The sequence below is a fragment of the Scylla paramamosain genome, chromosome 3, assembly GCF_035594125.1.
Source record: "Scylla paramamosain isolate STU-SP2022 chromosome 3, ASM3559412v1, whole genome shotgun sequence".
NCBI classification, from domain to species: Eukaryota; Metazoa; Arthropoda; class Malacostraca; order Decapoda; family Portunidae; genus Scylla; species Scylla paramamosain.
Genome location: NC_087153.1, coordinates 11,768,512 through 11,792,500, shown reverse-complemented (window position 1 = coordinate 11,792,500; position 23,989 = coordinate 11,768,512). Strand labels below are relative to the sequence as shown.

The 23,989-nt window shown below is 42.5% G+C and overlaps 1 long non-coding RNA gene across 2 annotated transcripts in view; it reads right to left on the bottom strand.

Annotated features, from left to right (window-relative positions):
- LOC135090345 (uncharacterized) overlaps window positions 1-23,989 on the bottom strand; it is a 227,980-nt gene that overhangs the window by 129,122 nt on the left and 74,869 nt on the right. For both annotated transcript variants that reach the window (XR_010261881.1, XR_010261882.1), the window contains one exon: window positions 18,308-18,359. This is a non-coding gene — a long non-coding RNA (uncharacterized LOC135090345). The remainder of the gene's footprint in view (window positions 1-18,307; window positions 18,360-23,989) is intronic.

Here is a 23,989-nt window from a genome sequence, read left to right as displayed (position 1 = left end):
AAGTGGCTGACAGTCGCGAGCTGCCTTTTAAACACTGCAGGCAAGGAAATTGTGCCCATGTATCACGCCAAGTACTCATACATTTCAAGAGGAGCACGGACATCTTATTAAAGGAAATGTAAGAGTACTTCAAATTATATTATACTAAAAAAAAAAATGAGTGAGGGTGACTAATGAGCCTTGGCGAGGTATTCATTTGTAGACTAATGAAGTACTGTAGGAGAGAGAGAAAGAAGAAAAGACGTGTTGTACGAAGTGAATGTTAAAAATAGAGTCTGAGGAAGAGAAGGAAACATATAGATTATATGAAAATATCTATAAAATATTAGGAAATTAAGGATGAAATATCGCAGGAAATTCAGTCAGAGAATGAAAGAGAGAATGAAAAATATTAGAGTGAGAAAAGAAGAAAACGTTTATATCAAATGGAGATATTTTAAAAAAAAAAAAAAAAGGAATGAATTCGTAAAAATATTGCAAGAAATTCCGTTGGAGAATTACTAAACATAAGAGAGGTTATTTACGAAACTAATATTACAAAGAAAATGAAGAAGAGAAAAAAACATATAGATTAAATAGAATTACTATAAAAATGAACAGATGAGGAATGAGTTAAGAAAATATCACAAGAAATTCAGACACAGAATTATAAAATACTAGGAACATGTGTTTTACGAAATGAATATAGAAAATACTATCCAGAAGAGAATAAAACACATACGTTAATAAAAAAAAAAAAGCTTTTAAATATGAGCAGATAAGGAATCAGTTTTTAAAAATATCGCAAAAAATTCAGTTCTGGAATTACAAAATAAAACTAAGTGTGTTACGAAATGAATATTAAAAATACAATACGAGTAATGAAGAGAAGAAAACATGTAGATCAGCTGAAAACGCTTATAAAAACGAACAAATAAGGAATAAACTTAAAAGATATTGCAACACATTTACTTAGACAATTACGAAATAAGAAAATGTTCCACGAAATTAATAAGATAAAAAATAATGAAGAGAAAACACGGGGACAAATTAATAAGAGACAGTCATGAAAAATAGAAAAAAATAAAATAAAATTATCAGTAAAAATACAAATAAAAAAAATCACACCAAAAGAAAACGAAACGAGAAACGAAAAAAAAAGGAAAAAAAAAATCACGAGTTAAATAAAAGGGCGTATACCAAAACGAAACAAGAAATAATGAGAGAGAGAGAGAGAGAGAGAGAGAGAGAGAGAGAGAGAGAGAGAGAGAGAGAGAGAGAGAGAGAGAGAGAGAGAGAGAGAGAGAGAGAGAGAGAGAATATTATGAAACACACACACACACACACACACACACACACACACACACACACACACACACACACACACACACACACAGAGAGAGAAACATAAACACTTAATTGGGCAGAGGAAGGAAAATAGGGAGAAATAGGGAGAGACGCGAGGCAATAATAGCGCAACCAGGGATTCCGGAATGCTTGCGTGGAAGCTGGACTGGGAGAGGCACGCCTGGCCTGCACCTGGGTTATGAGGCAGGCCGCGGCAGGCTGGCAAAGGAGGCAGGACGCGGGAAGAGATACCAGAGTGTAGAAGGGAAGGATAGGGATGGTTGCAGGACGGCAGGAGAACTAGAGGGTTAAGGAATAGGGCATGGTTGTGTTAGTCTCCAGTGAAGGATGGTAACAATAAAGGAAGGTCAGAAATAGACTGGAGAAGTAGGAGAAGGAAAAAAGACTGGCTGGATAGGTCGTGAAGGCTGAGAGAGAGAGAGAGAGAGAGAGAGAGAGAGAGAGAGAGAGAGAGAGAGAGAGAGAGAGAGAGAGAGAGAGAGAGAGAGAGAGAGAGAGAGAGAGAGAGAGAGAGAGAGAGAGAGAGAGAGAGGATGAAAAAGTATGAGACAGTATGAATGGAATGGAGGAGGAGAAGGAGAAGGAGAAGGAGAAGGAGGAGGAGGAGGAGGAGGAGGAGGCGGAGGAGGAACAAGAAAGAAAAAGAGAAAGAAAACAAAGCAAAACGAAAACAAATCAAAACAAAGCAATACAAAATAGAAACACACAACAACACACCTATACATCCTTATCGGGCTGTTTGTAAGGACCACACCATCTTGGCATACCGTACGAGAGAGAGAGAGAGAGAGAGAGAGAGAGAGAGAGAGAGAGAGAGAGAGAGAGAGAGAGAGAGAGAGAGAGAGAGAGAGAGAGAGAGAGAGAGAGAGAGAGAGAGAGAGAGAGAGAGAGAGAGAGAGAGAGAGAGAGAGAGAGAGAGAGAGAGAGAGAGAGAGAGAGAGAGAAATGAATAGCAAAGATGAAGGCTATTCCCCACCCACCACTCCTCCGCTCCTTCCAACCAGGGCGGGCAGGAAAAGAAGAAATACCGAGCAACATAAAGAACAGAGGAGGAGGAGGAGGAGGAGGAGGAGGAGGAGGAGGAGGAGGAGGAGGAGGAGGAGGAGGAGGAGGAGGAGGAGGAGGAGGAGGAGGAGGAGGAATGAGATGTACGTTAATGCGAGAGAAGGTAGACTGGAATGAGGAGGAAAATTATACGTGCGGAATGGATGAAGGAAGAAGCAGGTTGGGAAAAGAGGTAGGAAGCGGCAAGATGGAGGCTGGCAGACTCTAAAGAGGGGATTAGGAGGGGAGGCGATGGTGCGTGTGCGTGGGAGGAAGGCCACTCGACGGATGTATGCTAAGGAGGGAGACTTGGGGCAGCTGTGTGAGGGAAAGAAGGGAAGGGGAGAAAGGAAGGAAAGCTGCCGAGAGGAACTGAACACATTTACAAAGATATACGACAGCAATACAGTGAAAATAATGCAAGAATGGTTGACAAAAAGGAAGTATTGAAGTGCATAGAGAAAGGGAAGAAAGAAAGGGCAGTGGGAGAAAGTAACTGAAAAAATTTACAAAGCCACACGATTTCAAGAGTGAAGATAATGCGAAAAATGGTAGATAAAAACGGAAAAAAAAAGAAGGGGAAGTACTGTATATAAAGAAAGGTGGAGAGAAGATACTACAAACGATAACAAAAGAATAAAGGAAATAAGATAAGCTGGTAAGAGAACTGAAGAATTTGGAAAGATGTACGATTACAACAGAGGAACAATGCACAGGAATGGTAGATAAGAACAAAGAAAGAAAGTGCTGTTGTATATGTACGAGTTTAAAGGAAAGAGGAAAGATACAAAAAAAAACAAAGAGGAAACTAAAGAGAACAGGAATAAAGTCAAATATATAACAAAACAATGGAGGAAAGCTAGACAAGAACAAAGGAAGGAAGGAGAGTACTGTAGCATATAAAGTAAGGAGAGAAAACAACAAAAAAAAAGATAACAAAGAAACAGGGAACTACAGTAAAGGGAACACGAATGAAGTCGAATATGTATAAACTGGCGAGGCTAAACAAAGAAGAGGGTAGAAGAGGGGCACAAAGTTATTATTATGAGTGGAGAAAAAAAAAGCAATACAAATAAAAATATATGCAAATGAAGAAAGATACAAATTAGGAGGTGCATAAAAGTTGAGGACATTACGCAGGGAAGATGGTACAAAAATAATACACGAAAAAGTAACTAAGAGAGAAGAAGAGCAAGAACAAGAACAAGAAGAGAAGAACGAGAAGAGAGAGAATATGGAGACAGAAGAAGAAGAAGAAGATGATGATGACGAATGAAACAGAAAAAGAAGAAACAAGAAAAACAAATAAATAAAAGAGCTTCACGGAGAAAGAGAAAAAGAAAAGAGCAAAAAAAAAAAAAACAAACAAATACACAGACAGACAGACTGAGAGACAGACGGCCAGTGCAAACAGACTCAGGGGAAAATGACAAATGGAAAAGAAAATCAGGAAACAAAGAACTGCCTGACACAAATAAGGGTTGCAAAGGAAAGGATATAAAATTGTGAAAGACGGTGAAGCGCACGAGGGACTTGTGAAGGAAGATAAGGAAGAGTAACGAGGGTGTTGCAATAAAAGGAGGACCAAAAGGGAGAAGCGGGAGAATTATGAGAAACAGGAGAAGGAATTGCGAGACAGGGAAAGGAGGAAAAGAGGAAGAGGAGGAGGAGGAGGAGATATAAAGGAACTATGAAGGAAGACGGAGAGAGGAAGAGAAGTTTGAAGAAAATATGGAAAGAAATGAGAACGAAAGAAAAAACTAACCAAAAAATCATTAAAAGAGAGAGAGAGAGAGAGAGAGAGAGAGAGAGAGAGAGAGAGAGAGAGAGAGAGAGAGAGAGAGAGAGAGAATGTTTATGAATCATTTTGAGCTAGTAATGTCTTGCCTAAGAGCCATTATGTTCAGGAAATTACTTGAGCACGTACGTCTTCCGCACGAAAGAACCAAGGCGAGAAAAGTCTTGGGGAGAATTATCTTGCGGGGGAAATTTTCAGAATACGAAACATGTGATGGACAGAAATTTTAAGATAGAAAACTTGGTGGACATAATTTTTTTTTTTTTTTTTTTTTTAGATACGAAACATTTAAAGTGGATGCAGTTTTTTTATATGAAAATTTGGTGGACAGAATATTTTTGGGGACACGAAAATTTGGTGGGTTGAATTTTGAGGATATGAAGATTTGATGGACAAAAATTTTAAGATGGGAAATATTTAGCCAGAATTTTGGTAGGATAACAAAATGTGTTGCTGGCTAATCTTTATGAATATGAAACATATTGTGGGCGAAGTTTTTGTGAGACATAATAATAAACATCCTGTGGGGGAAAATATCTGGACATAAACATGTTATGGGTGAAAGTTTTGGGCATAAACATTCTGTGGAGGAAAATGCATAGACACAAATACCTCATGCCTGAAAACTTTTGGAGACGAATATTCTGGTAGTGAAAATTTTTGAACATAAAACACTTTGTGAGAGAAAAGTTTTGGACAATAAACATCTTGCGGGCGAACATTCCTGGACATAAAGCAACTGAACGAAAATTTTTGGACACAAACATCTTGTGGTCAAAAAAAAAAAAAATATTTGGACGTAAACATCTTGTGGAAGAAACTTATTGGGCGCAAACATCTCGCCAAGGAAAATTTTTGGACATAAACATCTTCCGGAGTAAAACTTTCTTGAACACCTTGAGAAAGAAAATTTTTACATAAGAAACATCTCGTGGGGTAAATTTCTTTAAACGGATTCCTCTTTTAGAAGAAACATGAAATAAACATCTAGGAAGGTAAGAAAAAAAAAGTCCTTAGAGCGAAATATCCATAATGTATGACACTTCTAGTACAAAACATGCTGGATGGGGTGAGCAGCAACTCTCAGCCACGCCCTACAACTCCCACCCTCTCTCTCTCCCAGACACTAAAGGCATGGACTCCCGCTGAGGTCAAGGAGTAACTTACACACAAGAGGTACAAGTCAGTCTGGCAAGACCTCGAGAACAGGAACTAGAAGGATTGGGGTGGGAACGAGATATTGTGTAGGAGAGAGAGAGAGAGAGAGAGAGAGAGAGAGAGAGAGAGAGAGAGAGAGAGAGAGAGAGAGAGAGAGAGAGAGAGAGAGAGAGAGAGAGAGAGAGAGAGAGAAGCTGCAACACATACACACACACACGAAGACTCACTTTTCCTAACATATTTCTCTCTCTCTCTCTCTCTCTCTCTCTCTCTCTCTCTCTCTCTCTCTCTCTCTCTCTCTCTCTCTCTCTCTCTCTCTGGTCTTATTTACCCCTCTGAATTTTTATCTCCCTTAACGTGCCTTTTATTGCTCTCTTTATCTCTTCTCCCTTCCCGCAATGACCCTCTTCCCTCCTTCTTCTTTCTCTCCTCCCGAGGTCTTGTATTACTCACACTGTCGCTGCCCCTCCTTTTTTTCCCCCCACGTACACTGCTTCCCTCCCTCCTGTTCCTACATCTCCTCCTCCTCCTCCTCCTCCTCTTCTTTCCTCCTACGCGTTCCTTCTGAAGTCACAAACCGGAGCTACTGAAGCTGAAATATGCCACGCCGCCAGTTTGTCTTTCATTAATATGTGAAAGAGCAAGATTCGGCAACAACTTCTGGGGTTTTGCCAACTCGTGCTGCTATATTGTTCCGTGAGTGTCAGGCAGACGAGGGAGAGAGAGAGAAAAAGAGAGAGAAAAAAAAAGACAAGGAAATGCCACTTCTTTGATGTTAAAAAGTCGCTTTCCTTCTCTTGTATTCATTTTCTCTCTCTTTCTCTTTCTTTCTCTCTCTCTTTTCTCTCTCTCTCTCTCTCTCTCTCTCTCTCTCTCTCTCTCTCTCTCTCTCTCTCTCTCTCTCTCTCTCTCTCTCTCCACCTCGCTCTTGCCTTGTCATGCCTGTTAGTATATATATTTTTCATGTTTTTTTCTTCTCTGCAACCGTATTTTTTCCATTTCTTTCTATTAATTGTAGATGTTATTAATGCTTTGTTTTGTTTTTCGTTTTTTTCTCACGCCTATAACCATATTTTTTTTTTCTTTTCGTCATGTACGTAGCCATTTTTTTCTTTTTATTTCTGTCATTTTATTTCTCCTTGTACTTGTTGAGAATAAGGAGCGTCGAGGGTGGGTAGCGAGGAGGGTTCGTATACTGTGCATACCCGTGTGTCGTGTTGTGTCGTGTTGTGTGGTGGCGGGAGTCAGTGTCAGTCAGGAAGCGTGTTTGTAGTGGTGAATGCAATGACAGCTGTTGTGAGACGAGGCAGAAGCGGCGGTAGTGGTGGTACAAGCAGAAATGGGAGCATCGATGGTAATAACGACAATGACGATAGTAGTTGTAGTAGTAGTAGTAGTAGTAGTAGTAGTAGTAGTAGTAGTAGTAGTAGTAGAAACAAATACCAATAGGAACGTAGCAGTGGCAGCTGTAGTAGTACTGATAATGACAACCAATAATAGTGACGGCCATAATAACACAAGCACCGCAACAACGACACCAGCAATTAAAGCCATTAGTGGTAGTAACAGTACGTAATATACCAGCAGTAAAGTAGTAATGGTAGCAACAGCAGCAGCAGCAGCAGCAGCAGCAGTGGTAGCATGAACAGTCACAGCGGTGGTAAAGCAGCATGTGGCTGTGACGGTAGTGGCGCCCATGTCGTGACAGTGAAAAAATGCAGATGTGAGGGCGGTGGTGAGGGCGGTGGTGAGGGTGGACAGAGGGAAGACAGAGGGGAGAACTGAGCAGGGGGAAGGCAGACGAAGGGTGGAGAGGAAGGGGGTAGTGTTGGAGGAGACCTGTCTGGGAAAAAACACACAAGCAGCGGCAGGAGGGTCGTCAGGTGGGACAAGGGGGTGGCAACGAGTGGGGCGACACGGGAGTCAACAAAGAGGCGGGAAGGCAGGCACGACAACACGCTGGCGGGAAGAAAATCAAGGAGGCAAGAAGGCAAGAGGCAAGCACACGTCAGGCAAGCAGGCAGGCAGGCAGGCAGGCAGGCAGGCAGGCAGGCAGGAAGGCAGGCAGGCAGGCAGGCAGGCAGGCAGGCAGGAAGGCAGACAGGCAGGCAGGCAGGAACTGGAGGGAAGAGCTGACAGAAAAGAGATACTGCTGAATGCACAAACAAGTAGGAAGGGAGACAGCAGGCATATCGACAGGTGACAGATAGAGACAGACTAATGGACATGTGATAAAACGGACAGCAGGAGAAGCGTACATGCATACAGGCAGACAGACAGACACCAGACAGGTAAGGCAGGTAAGACAAGTGTGAAGCATACGAGGAACAAAGCAAGGAGGCAGACAGGTGGTGTTCGTGTCATTAAAGGCGAGGCGGACATTAAACAACGCACACAACAACAACAACAGAAGAGGAGAGACAAAAGCAAACAAGCAAAAAGACAGCAGGCCCAGAGTCAGGCAGGAGGACAGCAAGAGTACACAGACAAACAAAACACATAACAATTAATTTATAATACACGGAAAGAGACAGGCAGGCGAGGCAACAGACAATGCCCAAGTGAGTGTTCAAGCGAAAAGACGAACAGGCGGAAGAGAAACAAGGAAAACACACACAAAAGCGGACAGGCAGGCAGGCAAGCGGGCAAGCAGGCAGGTAGGCAGGCAGGATGTAGGTCATCAAACGGCTAACAACAGTGGCTAGCAGGCGTGAAAGCGAAGAGCAGGACGAACGATACAAACCAGGAAGCAGTCAGGCAGGCAAGGCGGGAGGCAGGCAGGCAGGCACCAGGTAAACGGACAGCAGGCAGGGTGTGGTGCTGAGAGCCACAATACATATGGATGGTGCTGCTCCACCCTGGTTATTGGAAATCCATCCCGAGCCTCGTTTTCAGAGGCGAGGGTCGTGCGGGGCGACGGCGAGATGGCGGTGCGGGGAACGACCAGCCACTGCCGAGATTCGCCCCAAGTTACCCAGACCAAGCACCGGACTGGCCTAGTAACACCCTGCACCATCCCCCAGTGGTGCTGGAATTGTCCCCGCACCATCAGAAAAGCGTCCTGCAGCAAGGAGAAGAGGAAGAAAGCACAAAGATGTCCATACAGACTCAAACTTGCCTCACTCCCGCCTGGAAACAGGTGACACTAACCCAAAGACGAGGGAACTGCATATTTTTCTCCCCCGTTGCATCCAGTCCGAGACTCCGAAGACTATAGGAACTGTATGCAATAATTATCCTCACGCAACTACACAACGCCTTTAAGGACTCGAGTTTGTTCTTGAAGAGAAGAGAAGAAAAAAATCTACAAAGTGTGAACCTCTGAAACAAAATTAATGACCGCCGCAAGAAAATCGAGACTTGTCCAGCACAACGCAATGCCGCGCCGTGGACTAGAACAGGCTGTCTCGTGGCATGACAGACACGACCAATATCACGACGACGACGAGCCACAACGCAGCCAATGGAGTCGTTTATCCGGTAAAGGAATCATTGAGGGCATCATTGAGGTAACGAAGGATGAAGGTAAGTTAGTACTAGGATAGGTGAAGGGAGAAGACAAGACTGATGGAGCGGTGACGCATCAAGTAAGTAAGTAAGAGTAAGGCCCGTATTCAGAAACGCTTTGGTCTTTCACCACGACTATTTTTAAAGGCGACAGAGATGATTAGCCAGGTTCGCAGGAGTGTTTCTCATATTAATAACGTAAAATTCTTGCTAATCTATCACGAGAACCGTAAAAACAACCTTAAAAACCAGTATCACTTTAACTAAAGCCCTTTGAATGCAGTGGAAGTGCGGACACAAGTGTTTCAGAATATGGTCCTAAGAGTGAGGGCGTCAGAAGGGTAACGATAGAAGAAGGTAGGTTAGTACTAGCATAGGAAATGAAGACTCTTTAAGACTGGTGGGGTGGTGGGGCGGCGACGCTAAGGAGCAGAGGAGTAGAGGAGCAGAGGGCGGCAAGGACGAGTGCAGGACAGCGGGAAATGAGGACGGGGACACAGGGGGTTGGGGGGGGGGATGTTGAGCAGCTGGGAGGGAGGAGGGGGAAGGCATAAGTCGAAGCCGATTGAGACCTAATTAGTGAAGACTGAGGGATGATGAGGGAGCCTTCATCTTGCGTTCCCTTCATGTCGTTGTCTTTCTTGCATTACATCACCCTTCCTTCCTCTACTCACAGTTTTACATTCTTTTCTGCTGCCTCTCTCTCTCTCTCTCTCTCTCTCTCTCTCTCTCTCTCTCTCTCTCTCTCTCTCTCTCTCTCTCTCTCTGGTCGTCTCCTAATGTGCCTCTTTTTCCTTCTCATCGTTTTCATCCTTGTCCTTCTCGTCCTCTTCCATTCTGAAACCTTTAACCTTCGTGGTCGTTGTCAGCCCGTGGGGGATGTGGGAGCAATAACAGGTTAACAGGTATCGTACCGTACCATACATAGATCACGAATAAGTGTTTCACTATCCGTATTACAATGACATATACTATGATACAAACACAAACTGAGATTGAAGGGCTGATTAAAGATGAAAATTGGACCGATGTTGAAGGGCTGGTTGAAGATGAAAACTGGACTGGTGTTGAAGGGCTGGAACTTGCTAAAGATTGCACTAAAATGGAGGAAGTTGTGCCTATCGCAGAAGACAACTGGACTGAAGTTCAAAATACTCTCTCTGTTGACGAAGAAAGCTGAAATGACACTGAAGAACTTGTTATAGTTGAAGGAAATTAAATTAAAACTAAAAACACTATGGCCATTCAACAAGGAGAGGAAATGGTATCTGTGAACCAAGACAACTTTTCCTAAGAAGAGAGAAAATTCTTAATATCAATCATCAAAAAAGCCAGCAAATTTTTCAAGAACAGGTATAAAGAAAAGGAAAATCCCAAAATCCATATAATCATTTCTGTTCTTGTGAGAAACTGTAATGAAAATGAAGAAGTCCTGTCTGCTGGGGAAGAAATTTCGTTTAAAGTTGAAGAATTCGTCTCTGTTATAAAAGAAAGTTGCACTGTAAAAAGAGCATAAGCCAGCTGAAGGAGAACAGTGGACTGAAATTGAGGAGCATGAGGCAGCTGAAAGAAAAAAGTGGACTGAAATTGAAGAGCATGAGGCAGCTGAAGGAAAAAAGTGGACTGAAATTGAGGAACATGAGCCAAAAGAAGAGGAAAAGTGGATTAAAATTGAGGAGCATGTGCCAGCTGAAGGAGAACAGTGGACTGAAATTGAGGAGCATGAGCCAGCTGAAGAAGAAAAGTGGATTGGAGCTGAAGAGCATGAGATAACTGAAGAAGACAAGCTCCCTGAAACTGAATAGCATGAGGCAAATGAAAAAGACAGTCTCCCTGAGCATGAGTCAACTGAAGAAGACAAATTTTCTGAAACTGAAGTGCATAAGACAGATAGACATTTTTTTTCTGAAACTGAGGAGCATGACCCAGCTGAAGAAGACAAATGCTCTGAAATTGAAATGCATAACCCAGCTGAAGAAAACAAATGCTCTGAAACAGAAATGCATGATCCAGCTGAAGAAGACAATCTCCCTGGAACTGAAGAGCATGACCCAGCTAAAGAAGGAAAATGTAGCGATAGGAAGAAGCATGAGCAAACTGAAGAAGAAAAGTGGATTGAAAGTGAAGAGCATAAGCCAGGTGAAGAAGACAAGTGTGGCGATAATGAGGAGCATAAACATGAACATGAACATGGAAATTTGACTGGAAATGGACAGCCTGAAGGTAAAGGAATTTGGACTGATATTAAAAAAAAAAAGTCAAGCTCATTGAAGAAGGAAAATGGGGTGCAATCCAAGACCTTGTACCTGTCGAAGATGGTAAAAGGATTATAGATGAAAATGCCGTAACTATTGAGAAAGAAAATGAAGGGACATTTACTGATTTGTCCGCTGAACCTTCAACACTGGCCAACAAAACCATGAGACTGGTGACCAAGGCAGCCGGTGAAATATTAACTAGATATGTGAAAGGAATCAGAAAAAAATTGTGAAACTAGGGACCAAAATAGTTAGCGAACTAATAATTAGACCTGTAAGAGGAGGAAGAAAGATTTTGAGATTGTTGACCAAAGTAGTCAGTGAAATACTCAAGAGATGTGTGAGTGGAGGCAAAAAGACCAAAAGACTGGTGACCAAAAGAATCGGTGAAATATTAACTAATAGATCTGTAAGAGCAGCCATAAAGATCGTGAGACTGGTGACCAAGGGAGTTAGTGAAATATTAACTAGAAGTGCACGAGAAGCCAGAAAGACCATGAGACTGATGACCAAGGCGGAATCACTTCGATCTGGCAAGACTGTGGGAACCGTGGCTAGAAGTATGAAGAAGACATAAGAGAGTAGTTTTGAAGAAGGCTAGAAAGACGCGGCACAAAGAGAAGAAAAATTAGCAAAGACGTCCCACCAGCAATCTGCAACAGTTACTGGACTTCGGGAGCTAACGAAGTGACAGCGCGAAACCCCTGCATAGTAAAAAATGAAGAAGCAGACACTTTTGTGACGACCGATGACAGCACAATAGGCGGGGCCAATGTAGATTATTCGTGGACAGAAAAACAGTAAAACGGAGGGGCGCCTCTTCCTGACTGCTGACGATTTCGAAGAGTAAGACGCGTGACGAAGGCTGACTTCGGGAAGCTGTTTCAAGCAGTGTTGTACAAGAATGAGACGCGCGGGAATGAGGTGGCCAGTTCACGGGACTCGGGAAGTGAGGAAAAGTGATCAGTGAATCGCATTGCGGTGGACTGATCAGTCCATTAGGAATAATTACATAAAAAAAAAAAAATACATAAAAATCTTACATTCAAAATTAAAGTTTGAAATTTTATTTTCATTTATTTATTTATTTATTTATTTTTTATTAACTAAAATGTAATATCACTTCTATTGTGTTTGTTTTGTAAACATTGCTGTTGTATCAATATCTTTGCGCCTCTAGACAAAATAAAGTTACCAATATTATTACAGATATTATTATCCTCATCACCACACTGAGTCATTAGTGGTTTACCCTGAGATGCGTTGACTCAATACTTACAGAGGCAAGTCAAGGTACATTGTGCCAGCAGCAATTGCCCACCCAGGCCAACTGACTCCTGATCTCTAAAATTTCTGATAGGGGCAGGACAAACTTAGTGTTGTTGAGTGCCTCAAAAACCCAGTTCCTCCATCGACACAACCGACTCAACGTTCTGGATAATTATCCCATCTTCTCCAGTGAAACTCAACTGTCCCCTTCTTCTACACTGAATATCCTCAGTCTGTCCTTCACTAATAATCTAAACTAGAAACTTTACATCTTATCTCCACCTAAATCAGCTTCAATGAACTTATTATTATTATTATCATTATTATTATTATTATTATTATTATTATTATTATTATTACTATTTTTATTATTATTATTATTATTATCATTATCATTATCATTATTATTATTACATTTTTTTCACTTTTTTCTGTAGAATACTCATAATAACAGCTATCGAAAGCAAACAGATAAAACAGCACAGATACTGAGCTACAACAAAAATATCTGATATCGCATCGCCCATCTTTAGCTATTCGCCCTGTCAACTGATGCACATTAACCGAGAAATACTGCCGCCTTAAGATACTGTAATGGAAGGGGAGAAAAGTTAGATATCTAACATAGATATCTACCGGAAAAATGTAAAAACCCAAATAGAAGACCGATGCCCTGAAGCAGCCCAGCTCATGATGCCATATGAATATAAAAAAAAATAATAACAATAATAACAGGTTTTAATGAACATGTGCCCGCACTCGCACTCAAGTACACAATATCATGTACTTGTAGTACTCGGGTTTAATATTTCCGTAGTACTCGTACTCGTACTCGGACTGAAAGTACTCGACTAATTTACGAGTACTTGTGAGAACAACCAACAAAATTCAAATTGCATTGCAGTGTTTGACGTCAACTTGGCAAAAGTCTGTCCATGGGGAGGCCAGGTGACCTGGCTGGTGCCACTGATGTCATGTGAGATGCAGCCGCCAAAAAATGTTCATTGAACAAGCACACTCTTGCTATTAATCTGTCAGTACCTTGGAGTAGTAAATGTATGGAGTGAGAAGCAGATGTCAAATGCTGCCCGGACTGGCACGCAGCTTCACTAAGAGGCGCACAGCGATACAACCCCATCAGGCATCAACCGAGACTCACCCCGAGCTCCCCACGCATAAAGTCTGACATTCAATTCAAGTGCTCCTAGCAATGTTAGCGCTCTCTCTCTCTCTCTCTCTCTCTCTCTCTCTCTCTCTCTCTCTCTCTCTCTCTCTCTCTCTCTCTCTCTCTCTCTCTCTCTCGCATTATTCTCCCGCCTTGTTCTCTTTCTCTTATATTACCCAGTCTCCTTCCCTCCATCTCACCCACTTCCCGTCCCTCCCATCCTCTCCTCTCCCTGCCTCCCTCTCTTCCTTCCTGCCTACCTCTTTGTGGGTCCTTCCTCCCCTTTCCTTTCCCGGAGGCAAGAAAATGACAGATGCCGAGCTTATGAACATTTATGGAAATCACGCCTTCCTGTTACCTCCTTCTTTCCCTTCCCTCCCTCCTTCCCTCCCTCACGTTCTCCCTCTCACTCTCCCCCTCTCTTCCTTCACCTTCCTCCCTCCCTTCACTCCGACCTGTCCCTCCGTCAGCCTCCCAGCCAGCAGGTCTCCTAAAACAAGGAGGCTTCAAGATGACTCCCCTCCCCTCCTGCCTCTCCCAACTCCCCGCCCCGTCGTCACTTGGCACACCTGAGCGAGTCTTTAATTAGCAGCTCTCTTCACCTGGCCTCACTCTGCCCTCCCCTCTCACTCGGGCACCTGTCGCTTCGCACGCCAGACGTTCCAAATGAGGAGAGAGAGAGAGAGAGAGAGAGAGAGAGAGAGAGAGAGAGAGAGAGAGAGAGAGAGAGAGAGAGAGAGAGAGAGAGAGAGTATACAATAGATGGGAATGTTTTTTTCTTTTTTTTTCTTTTTGGGTCCTAAATGTAATGTATTGATTTTTCGATCATATTCTGTTTTTTTTTGGTTTCTCTCTCTCTCTCTCTCTCTCTCTCTCTCTCTCTCTCTCTCTCTCTCTCTCTCTCTCTCTCTCTCTCTCTCTCTCTCTCTCTCTCTCTCTCTCTCTCTCTCTCTCTCTCTCCCCTCGGACCATCACACCAGTACCATCACCTTCCTTTCCTCAGTCGCCCTGGACAACGAACGACCCTAGAGCGACCCTCACGTCCTCTCGACCCCCTCAGAGGGGAGTCACGCAGGGTCTGGCATTCACAGGGCGGTGTTTTAAGGGTGAGAGAGAGAGAGAGAGAGAGAGAGAGAGAGAGAGAGAGAGAGAGAGAGAGAGAGAGAGAGAGAGAGAGAGAGAGAGAGAGAGAGAGAGAGAGAGAGAGAGAGAGAGAGAGAGAGAGAGAGAGAGAGAGAGAGAGAGAGAGAGAGAGAGAGAGAGAGAGAGAGAGAGAGAGAGAGAGAGAGAGAGAGAGAGTATGTGGCGAAAAAGACAGCGTGGGACAAGAGGCGAGGGCAAGATAATGTTACACTCCCAAAATGAGATTAAATGTAGCAGGTACGAGACGGATGTAAGAGAAGAGAGAGAGAGAGAGAGAGAGAGAGAGAGAGAGAGAGAGAGAGAGAGAGAGAGAGAGAGAGAGAGAGAGAGAGAGAGAGAGAGAGAGAGAGAGAGAGAGAGAGAGAGAGAGAGAGAGAGAGAGAGTGTGCAGAAGTCATCTACAGCCTATCACAATGCCACTGACACTGGAAGCTCTAAAGGGATGGACTTGTGTCGTACAGGCTGAGAGGTGCTTCGTAAAGGGGTTGTTAGGTAAAGGGAAGGTTGTAAAGGGATGACCTCAAAGACCGGTGTTTACAAAGGGGGTGTTTTTAAAAGTTGCATTTTTCAAGGGGGTGTTTTATAAAGGATGTTTTTAATGGATATTTTCTAAGGGGAATATTTTGAAAGGGGTGTTCTCAAAGGGTTATCTTCTAATGGGGGTTTTTTAAGAGATGTTTTCCAATTGGGGGTTTTCTAAAGGATATTTTTAACGGGTGTTTTCAGTAAGGAGGGTTCTGTGAGGGTGGTGAGGGGACAAAGCGAGGTGTGACGAAGGAAAAGAACGTATAACATGCAAGGAGTGAGGGAGGGCAGACGAAGGGTGGGAGAAAAATGTTAACGGGAGAGAGGGCGGCTTGTGAAAGTGAGAGTGGAGATGAGGGGAGAGGATGAGGGGAAAGGCGCCTCTGCTTCTTTACCTAATGCTGAGAACTTAACTCCTAATAAAAGCTTCCCTCTTCCCTCCTCTACTACTAAAAGCCTTACTCTCCTCCTCTCTACCTACTCTCAAGGCCTCCAGTGTCTCTCTTAAAGGCTCCGCTTCCCCACACCACTACTCCACTACTAAGAACTCCACTCCATCATAACTAGTTACTCCACTCTTCCACTCCACCTCCACTCCCTCTCCTCTTCATTTTAAACTCTTTTTTTCTATAATTAAGCACCACTCTTATAATAAAAACTCCACTCATCCACTCTTGAAACATCCCACACTCACAACTAAGGCTTCCACTCTTCCCTCACTCCACTCTCCCTCTCCTCTCCCTTTTAAGCTCCTTTTTGTAACTTATCTCCGGTACTACTAAAACTCTACCCCTCCACTCCTCCACTCCTAAACCACAACTAAGCCCTCCACTCCCTTTCCCTCACTTTCACTCCACTCCCTCTCTCTCTCTTCTCCCTTTTAAGCTTCTTTTTATAACTTGTCTCTTCAAAAATGTACTTTGCCGCTCCTCACATATTCACTCTCTCACTCCTCCTCCTCCTCCTCCTCCTCCTCCTCCTCCTCCTCCTCCTTCTCTCCTGAGGGTATTTTTTCTCCTTCCACATTTTGTCTCCAACCGATAAATGGGAGAAGGAAAGGACGTGAAGGGAGATAGCTACCGGAGGAAACAGAGGCTACGGGAGGGAAGGAGAAAGGAGGGTGGACAAAAAGAGTGAGAGAGAGAGAGAGAGGGAGGGGAATGAGAAAGAGTGAGAGAGAGAGTGAGAGTAAGAGAGAGAGAGAGGGCTACTAACTGAGAAAAGAGGTGATAAAGGAGGAAGTTGGGGGCAGGAGAAAGAAATTGGGATGGAGGAGACTGGGGAATGAGAGAGAGAGAGAGAGAGAGAGAGAGAGAGAGAGAGAGAGAGAGAGAGAGAGAGAGAGAGAGAGAGAGAGAGAGAGAGAGAGAGAGAGAGAGAGAGAGAGAGAGAGAGAGAGAGAGGTGAATGTGGTCGTCTTGAAGTAAAGGTCCCTCAGCGGCCTGCTTAGGGGGACGAGGAAAAGTAAGAGTAAGAGGAAACTCTCTGAGGAGGAGGAGGAGGAGGAGGAGGAGGAGATGACTCACTGAGGAAAGAGCATGGTAAGATACTCAATGAAAAAATCTAAAAAAAGAAAAAATAAATAAAACGAAAAAAAAATATATAAATACTACTATGAAGTAAAAGATAGGTAGATAGACAGATATATAAATAGACAGATAGACATATACAAATGGATAGATAGCCAAAATAGACAGCTAAACAGACAGTCTGATAAATAAATAGATAAACAAACAGATAGACAGACATACGTAGAAATAGACAGATGGATAAGTAAATCAAACAGACAAATACATAAAACTAAGGACACCTTCTAAAAACTCAGTAAAGGAAGAAAAGAATAACCAGGAAGCGTCTCTTCGTCTCTACTACCCTGAGAGAGAGAGAGAGAGAGAGAGAGAGAGAGAGAGAGAGAGAGAGAGAGAGAGAGAGAGAGAGAGAGAGAGAGAGAGAGAGAGAGAGAGAGAGAGAGAGAGAGAGAGAGAGAGAGAGAGAGAGAGAGAGAGAGAGAGAGAGAGCCGGAACACTGCATTTTTCATAGGTATTATATAGCGTAAGTAGACTAGGTTGTTCCAGGTGCCTTGTCTCTCCAGGAAGGGGAAGGAAGGACACAGAGACAAGATGGCGGGAAACAAAAAGCCTTGGAAGTGAGTCAGAGAGAGAGAGAGAGAGAGAGAGAGAGAGAGAGAGAGAGAGAGAGAGAGAGAGAGAGAGAGAGAGAGAGAGAGAGAGAGAGAGAGAGGAGAGGGGAGCATTATATTAAGAGATGTGAATGTACCAGCTTTTTAAAAATGTTTCGATGCCTTGTCAAATGATTCGCTTAATGAGGGGAACGTAATATTGGGAGCCGAGATGAGATGAGGGGAGAGGAATGTGTGATGATACTTTTGAGGGGAGTTGAAGGGTGTGGAGGTGAGGAGGTGTAAAGGAGTCGTACGTGAGTGATAAGATTTGTTGGTATATATGGACTGGTTGGTTGTGGATGGTCAGGGTACAGAGTGGAATTTTCTGAAAGGGCGTGTGAGTGTGGTGAGTGTGTGGATGTATGAATGAGAGATGGAGCTACGCAGGTATGTATGGACTGTATGGTTGTGTGTGTGTGTGTGTGTGTGTGTGTGTGTGTGTGTGTGTGTGTGTGTGTGTGTGTGTGTGTGTGTGTGTGTCAGGGTGTACAGTGTAGTTATTAGAGTAAGTGAGTTAGTGAGTGAGTGAGTGTGAAGCTGAGATGCGTTTCTTTGAGGGGGAAGATAAGGAATGTTCACATCACTTTCATATTCTCTCTCTTTCTCTCTTTTTCTTTTTCCCCTTTCTCTCTTTCTCTGTTTCTTGCTCGTCAACTCTCACAACTCCGCCACATTCCTCTCACCGCTGCCGTGTTCCCACTCAGCAAAATTAAGGGTTTCATTGGAAGTTTTCAATGTCATACACAAAGTTTTGCATGTTCCTTCTAACTTTTTCTTCTTCCTCCTTTTTCTGTATTCTCCACTGCTGGAACGAAAGCAGATTGGACGGATTCACACTACGGAATACACTTAGGCTTAATGCACCACACTAAAGCAACATACACTTAATACTAATAACACTTACACTTACATCTTCTACGGCTGTGGTCGTCCTGACTTATGTTGGTTAGTCCTTCAGAGTACTGTAAAAAATTTAAAAAAAATAAAAAAAATCAAATGGACACACTGATAAAAAGCAAAAAAAAAAAAAAAGAGAGAGAATAGGAGGTTAATTTAGTCTTTTCTTGGCATGTTAACCATTTTGCAAGACTGACTGTGGTACGAAAATTAATGGTATTACGAAAAAAAAAAAAGTTGTGGCAGTGAAAGAGTTGAAATAAATACTTAACAATCCTAACATGCATCTTTCCATAACAACTTCTTACTATAAGGTCGTAGTTTCGATAAAGAACATTTGTCACAATACCAACACGCGATTCGTACGTCATTAAATCCTGTGAGTAAAGAGAGAAGCACGTCTTTCTCTTCCTCTTTCAATGCACAAGGAAGGAACACTCAAGGACTAAAGAAAAAATATATATGAATAAGTAAAAAAAAAAAGGTGTCGTTTCTCCCACAAATAAAAAAAGGAGTGAAATAAATAAATATAACAAATGAGTAAAGTACTACAGAGGACACCTCCTTAATTAATCTTTTCACCACTAAACAATGACGCAAAAACAATTACTACCTCATTTGGGTAATTACCGATGATTTCACTCAACAAAACTACAAATACAGGCACTAAAAGCTCTGGTCAGGTAAATTACTCAGTGATGTGTTTTAAAATTATATTCATACCTTCCATCAGACCATTTAATTAAGTTTGAGGTGAAGACACAGAAGTCGCAGGTAAAATAAATGGATCTGAAAATTAAGTAAAGCCAATGATATTCTCTACAATACAAAATCTTTACATATTCTTGAGACTCTTAAAAAAGTAATTATAAAAAAGAACTAAGTACCCAGCACTCAATTCACCATCAGTAGGCCAAGACATCATTAGCACCTAACACATTAACCCTTTAACTCTTAAGCAACTATGACACTTACTATTTCCTTTCACTAATCCTGAACCAAAGTAAAATTACAGGTTAATTTTACGGAATAACCTACGAATTCAATCATTTTTTCTGTCGGTGGAGTCTATGAAAATTACACTAGATTTGCACCACAGTACGTAGTCAAGTTCCAAGAAGAAGCCACAACAGCGAAGAGGTTAAAAGACTGGTCTGAAACAAGTCTGAACACGCCTGAGCAATCCAATCCTATCTCGCCACAACCACTAACTTGCATCTGTTCCTATACATTACTTCTGCTCCCGGTGCTTCGTTCAGGCAAAGACATGGGGCTGGGAAACACTAAGGAACGCTTTTTAGGGGAGAGAGAGAGAGAGAGAGAGAGAGAGAGAGAGAGAGAGAGAGAGAGAGAGAGAGAGAGAGAGAGAGAGAGAGAGAGAGAGTTGAATATCATTGTTTCCGTTCACCACTTCCTTTCCTTCGAATGCAATTCATGAATGTTCTTTTCCCGTCTCACATTATTTGGCTCCGGTATTGGCAAACACTCCACGCGGCGTAACACAGAGGGAGTGGAGGAGGAGGAGGAGGAGGAGGAGGAGGAGGAGGAGGAGGAGGAGGAGGAGAGGCAGGACTTTCTTTACTTTCTTTTTTTATTTGTTTATGTGCGTGTAAGTGCGTCTCTCTCTCTCTCTCTCTCTCTCTCTCTCTCTCTCTCTCTCTCTCTCTCTCTCTCTCTCTCTCTCTCTCTCTCTCTCCCCTTTAAATCTCCAATGTGAACCTGGAGTCTTAAGCATTACTCTCTCTTATACTTTTCTTTATGGAGCCCCGCATACAGAGCATTTTTCCCCTGAGCGTTTATTTACTCCCAGGACCTTGGCTGGCTGGCTTCCCCCTCGCGCCGGCAGAGGAGGAAAAATAAGGTTATCAAGTGGACGAGACACGTGTAGTCTAATCAAACACGTCTCTTAGTAAGATTAGGGACCTGTATTTACAAGAGCTCACACCCAAGCATGTTATTTTCGTTACACGCTTTGCTGGGTTTGCTATTCTACATCCCACGCTGTGATAGAAGTGAGAGGTGATAATGGAGAGGAGGTGGGAGGTGATTATGAAGAGGAGGAGGAGGAGGAGGAGGAGGAGGAGGAGGAGGAGGAGGAGGAGGAGGAAAAAAGAGGAAAATAAAAGGGCAAAAAAAAGTTCTTTTCATCTCTATCTTTCCATCAATACAAAGAATTCCTCAAGCTTGAATAAGAATGGAGGAGGAAGAGGAGGAGGAGGAGGAGGAGGAGGAGGAGAAAAAAGAAGAGGACTAGGAGGACTGATGGTATTCATTTATTATTCAGAAGAAAACTGTAATATATTGTATCATATTAAATTTTTCTGACCAACCAAACTACACCTTTACAATCTACGTAAGAACTCCAAACTTTCACAGTGTTAAAAAGAATAAGCCAGATTTTCTTCATCTATCATATCGGAAAAGAAAAAAAAATAGTATTTCCGAACTTCAAAGTCTCCCGGCTCACCAAAACATACTTTTATATAAACTGAAGATGCCACCCCCACGCAGTGTTAATTAGAAGAAGGAAAGAGAAAGAGAGACAGAAAAAAGAATTATTTCTTATTTACCATATCAAAGAAAAGGAGGTATTTCATTAAATCAAAGCATCTACTCTTACCACGACACACATTCTCCCACCAACTAAGAATTCTACATCCGCACAATGTTCAAAGAAGTAAAGTAAAATATAAACTCCACAAGGTACTTTATTACTTTATTAGATCAAAAAAGCCTTATGCCACACCAAAGAAAAACTTCTACCAATAAAAATTCCACACCCACCCACACACACACACACACACACACACACACACACACACACACACACACACACACACACACAGTTTCTCCCTTCCCTCCCTTGAAAGAAGAAAGTAGCGTATTTTATCACATCAAAGCCTCCTTCCTTATGACTAATTACATCTGTAACTCATCATAAGACGCCGAGATATAAGCGAGCCTTCCCTTCTCGTACACCTGAGCACGGCCACCTCCACCCACGGTCCTTCAAAGCCAGTCTTCCGGCTTCAAAGGTTTTCTGCGGGAGTGGCGGAGTAGCGGCGTGGCGGAGAGGCGGAGTGGCAAGCCGAGATATGTGTAAAGGGAGTGAATGGCCGCGTTACATACAAAGCCTATGGACGGATAAGAGGTAGCGCCGTAAGGGGAGTGAATAGTGGCTGTCTCTTGGGGCGGGGGGGCTTGATAGGAAGTAAAACCGACATGGAGTTTAGGTTGAAGGTAAAAAGCTGCATAAACGCTTGGAGTGTTAGTGTGTGGAACTGAAAAACTAATTTCCATATGAATAAAGTTTTGTTTTATATCTATAGCAGGTCAGTGATATATACAGGGTGTCCCATAAGTTTCCATACATATGGTATCACGAACGCCATTACAAGCATAAATCCAAATGTGTCTGAACGTGTTCTTCAGCAGTGGAGGACACGCATTGAAATGTGTTTTCAACACAAAGGCAATCATGTAGAACATATATAAATAAAATGCTTTTTTTCTGTAATTCTATAATTTCTTATAATTTTTTCCTATGTATGGAAACTTATGGGACACCCTAAATGAATATTGGTATGGACATTCAAAGTATATGATTAATAGAGGTGAAAACCATAAATGATCTTGGATATATGAACAAGTTATTGTTAAATGAAGAAATGCTCGTACCAAAATAAGTACAACTGAAATGAGTGATGTCTAGTATATAATAAAAGATAAATAGAAACATACTAACATCAAAAATTATACATACATAGAAATGAAACAAACAAACCAACAAAATAATTAAACAAAGAAAGAAAGTAAGAAAGAAAGGAAGGAAGAAAGAAAGAATGAAAGAAAGAAAGAATAAAAGAATGAACGAATGGAATATATAAATAAATAAAGAAAGAAAGATAATACAAAAATACTTTAGTCCTCGAATAAATTTAAAAGTTTCCCTTAGAAAAAGACAGCGAATGAATGCATTAACTCACTAATGATCACGGAAACAGACAGTCTTAAAGTCACTTAAACACCCAGTCACTACTAATCAACCAGAATACAACAGAAAAAGACAACAATAACTGTAGTGAATGAGTAATTTGTAAGCTAATTCCTAATCCTTTCATTACAAAAACTCACCGTAAACTTAATCAACTCCTCCACTGAGAACTAGGATAAAAAAAAATAACACAGGATGAGTTAATATATATATACAGAAAATGGTGAGGCAGGAGATGTGCAGGAGACAGAAAGAAGCAGCGAATGGTGAAGTTACATTTCTGATCCCTTTTCTCACTCACTCAAGCTTGACTCTCGCGTGACTTAGGAACTCCCTTGGTTTGTCTGTGTGTGTGTGTGTGTGTGTGTGTGTGTGTGTGTGTGTGTGTGTGTGTGTGTGTGTGTGTGTGTGTGTGTGTGTGTGTGTGTGTGTGTGTGTGTGTGTGTGTGTGTGTGTCGTAACTGTATATACCTGGTGTTCCTTCATGTTACTTCCTCTCCTTCTTCTCTTTTTCTACAATCTCTTCTTTTCCCTAGTCCTCTTTTCATCTTTTTTTCCTTTTACAGTCTCCTCTTCCTACTCCACCTCCTCCTCTACAGGCTCTTCTTCTTGCTTCTTCTCCTTTTCCTTCTCTACAATCTCCACTTCTTCTTTTACACTTTTATCTTTTAATTCGTCCTTTTTCTCCTCCTCTCCAGTTTTCTTCCTCCTGTTCCTCTTCCTCCTTCTCTTCTACAATATCCTTCCTCCTATTCTTCCATCTCCTTCCTACTCCTCCTCCTCCTCCTCCTCCTTCTCTTCTACAATATCCTTCCAGTTCATACATCTCCTCCTCCTCCTCCTCCTCTTCCTCCTCCTCTTCCTCCTCCTCTACAATCTCCTTCCTGCTCCTCCATCACCTCCTCCTCCTCCTCCTCTACAGTTTCCTTCCGACACCTCTATCTTCCCTTCCTCCTCTACAACCTCCTTCCTTCCTCCTCCTCCTCCTCCTCCTCCTATTTTACAGTCCTCCTGCTCCTCCTCCTTCTACTCTCCCTCTTCCTCCTCCTCCAGTCTCTTCCTGCCTCCTCGTGTCTCGTGCTCCTCTCGTAATTTATCAGTCCATTTCTCCCCCCTCTATTTCCCCCATCAACTACTGATAAGAGAACTCCACCCGACAGTTTCATTGGTATCACCCTTACGTACCTGCCTTACGTAACTCTCTCTCTCTCTCTCTCTCTCTCTCTCTCTCTCTCTCTCTCTCTCTCTCTCTCTCTCTCTCTCTCTCTCTCTCTCTCTCTCTCATGCTTCAGAGGACCATCTCATCAGAATTCGTCTTCACCAGAAATCAAGATCCTCTGATGGGGGGAAAGGGATCTGTGATTACCTTTCTCTCCCTCTTTCATCTCTCTCTCTCTCTCTCTCTCTCTCTCTCTCTCTCTCTCTCTCTCTCTCTCTCTCTCTCTGGTATTTGTATTCATGTCACTTTTTCTTTCTCTCTCGTAGTTTTATTCATTATTAGTGTGACATCCCTTTGAGTTCTTGGTTTCTCTCTCTCTCTCTCTCTCTCTCTCTCTCTCTCTCTCTCTCTCTCTCTCTCTCTCTCTCTCTCTCTCTCTCTCTCTCTCTCTCTCTCGCTCTTCATATAAATTCACCACCACGTGCATCTCGACTCATTCACCCACTCACCTTCCTCACTTCTCTCTCTCTCTCTCTCTCTCT